This window comes from Eptatretus burgeri, chromosome 4 (genome assembly GCF_056783735.1).
Source record: "Eptatretus burgeri isolate ZD-2024b chromosome 4, Ebu_testis_v1, whole genome shotgun sequence".
NCBI classification, from domain to species: Eukaryota; Metazoa; Chordata; class Myxini; order Myxiniformes; family Myxinidae; genus Eptatretus; species Eptatretus burgeri.
In genome coordinates, this window is record NC_140964.1 from 110876579 (window position 1) to 110879795 (window position 3217).

Below are 3217 nucleotides of genomic sequence, written 5' to 3' on the forward strand. Positions count from 1 at the left end.
TACGGAGCTACTCCTTAGTTGCCCTCGCTGTGTGTTTCGGGTCGTTGTCATGCTGGAAGACCTAGCCACGCCCCATCTTCAATGTTCTTGTTGAGGGAAGGAGGTTGTTGGCCAAGATCTCGCGATACATGGCCCCATCCATCCTCCCCTCAATACGGTGCAGTCGTCCTGTCCCCTTTGAAGAAAAGCATCCCCAAAGAATGATGTTTCCACCTCCATGCTTCACGGTTGGGATGGTGTCCTTGGGGTTGTACTCATCCTTCTTCTGCCTCCAAACACTGCGAGTGGAGTTTAAACCAAAAAGCTCTATTTTGGTCTCATCAGACCACATGACCTTCTCCCATTCCTCCTCTGGATCATCCAGATGGTCATTGGCAAACTTCAGACGGGCCTGGAAATGCGCTGGCTTGAACAGAGGGACCTTACATGCGCTGCAAGATTTTAATCCATGACGGTGTAGTGTGTTACTTATGGTTTTCATTGATACTGTGGTCCCAGCTCTCTTCAGGTCATTGACCAGGTCCTGCCGTGTAGTTCTGGGCTGATCCCTCACCTTTCTCATGATCATTGAGGCTCCACGAGGTGAGATCTTGCATGGAGCCCCAGACCGAGGGAGATTGACTGTTATCTTGAACTTCTTCCATTTTCTAATAATTGCGCCAACAGTTGTTGCCTTCTCACCAAGCTGCTTGCCTATTGTCCTGTAGCCCATCCCAGCCTTGTGCAAGTCTACAATTTTGTCCCTGATGTCCTTAGACAGCTCTGTGGTCTTGCCCATTGTAAAGAGGTTGGAGTCTGATTGATTGAGTGTGGACAGGTGTCTTTTATGCAGATAACGAGTTCAAACAGGTGCATTTAATACAGGTAATGAGTGGAGAATGGGAGGGCTTCTTCAAGACAAAACTAACAGGTCTGTGAGAGCCGGAATTCTTACTGGTTGGTTGGTGATGAAATACTTATTTCATGCAATAAAATGCAAATTAATTATTTAAAAATCATGCAATGTGATTTTCAGGATTTTTGTTTTGGATTCCGTTTTTCACAGTTAAAGTGTACCTATGATAAAAACTACAGACCTCTACGTGCTTTGTAAGTGGGAAATCCTGCAAAATCGGCAGTGTATCAAATACTTGTTCTCCCCACTCCATATATATATATATATATATATATATATATTTATATATATATATATATGTATATATATATATATGTATATATATATATATATGTATATATATATATATATATATATATATATATATATATATATATATATATGTATGTATTATTTCTGTTGACGTATATCCTCCAAAACTGCCGGACGGATTTTCGTCATGCGGGTGCTCTGTAGTCAAATGAACAGCATGGGCTATGTGAGATCATGCCAGATGGACAGATTTGGGAATATTGGGCGATTTTTCTAATTTTTATGTTCATTTGCATGGCGACATGTGACGTCACCGCTGAGAGGCGTAATTTCGTCATGGCATCATCGGTCATTCACTGACGTCATTACGTCTGTCGTCGACAGACCGTCACCGCTGAGAGGCGTAATGCCACTCCTCAAAAACAGTGTCTGCAATTTAAATCCCTCTTCTGCACATGCTGACTTCCTCAGAAGGTGAATTTGACACAAAAAATGGAACAAGAAACATTGTATTTAAAGTAAAGATTTATTTTAAAAAAATATTCCTGCTCCTGTTCAGTCAAGGGCTCGGCCTATATCATGTTAAACTTGCCCCATCAGCCGCCAACCTTCCAGTCACACTGCAGAGGATGCAATTTCCAGTCAGACTGTCATACTCGATGACCATAAACAAATCCCAGGGCCAAACATTTGACAAACTCGGAATATACCTCCCAGCCCCTGTGTTCTCCTATGGCCAACTATATGTTGCATTTTCACGTGCAAGAGGTTATTCCTATATATCTATCAAAGTGGACAATAATTCCTCACAATGACTATTTAGCAACAAGACACTCACCCAAAATGTCATCTTCAGGGAGGTCCTTTAGAAAACCAAGGACGGGTAACCATAGCGCATCACAGTGATGCTCGTGAAATGGTTTTCATCACATCACAGTGATTTAATTCAGTGACCTGATATGAAAATGCTCTTCAAATTTCAAGTGAATTGGATGAAAATTGAAGATTTTAGAAAATTTGGCCTGATTGGGCACAAATTGGCCTTTTGACCGATGTTGATCGAAAAAATAATTGGTGCTTGACTTCGGAGACCTGATACGCAAATGATCTTTAAATTTCAAATCAATCAGATGAAAATTGAGGATTTTAGAAAATTTGACCAAAATTGGCCTAAGTTGATCAAAAATTAATAGGTGGTTGAATTCAGCGACCTGTTATGCAAATGGTCTTCAAATTTCAAGTCAATCGGATGAAAATTGTCAATTTTAGAAACAATAATAAAAATTTGGCCTTTTTTGGGTTGACCTTCTGGCTAATGTTGACCTTTTGATCCATGATAACCTCAATAGTAATAGGTGTTTGAATTCACTGACCTAATATGCAAATCCTGTTCTAATTTCAAGTCAATCGGATGAAATTTGAGGATTTTAGAAAATTTGGCTCAAATTGGCTTATGTGGACCTTTTCGGTCGACAGAATTTTACGAACCTTCAATGCGGGACCGTCGCAGGGTCGGTGACATTAATCTCTGAAAATTTTAGAGAGATCGGTTGAGCGGTTTGGGGTGGAGGGGAGCGGACAGACAAACACACAAATGGAGGTGATGAACAGACTTGTCAAAAGAAAAAAAAAATTGCCAAATGACAGACAGAAAAGGGGTGAAAACATAACACTCCTTCACCTTCGGTCGTGGAGGTAAAGAGGTTTAAAAGATATAGAAATAAATTAATTCCATGTTTTATCCAGTGCCTATGCCATCACCTGATCTAACATATTACATTAGTTCTTCATGCCTGCTGTTTATGTTCTTTATAACGTCCTTACAAACAGTGAGTTTCCTGTTTGGAATGATTTTCAATTTTGTTTGACAGACAGACAGACAGACAGGGTTAAAATATTATCTAACTCCTCTCCACCCATGTATGATCGGGACAAATCCAAAGCCAAAGTACGGCAAAACAAGAAACTTGCCTTCCTCGTCATGTTCCAATTCGTTTTCAAAATATGCTGTCTCTTTACTTCATGAAACTCCTCTGATATGCCATGTCAATTATCTGCATTTTGAAGTCA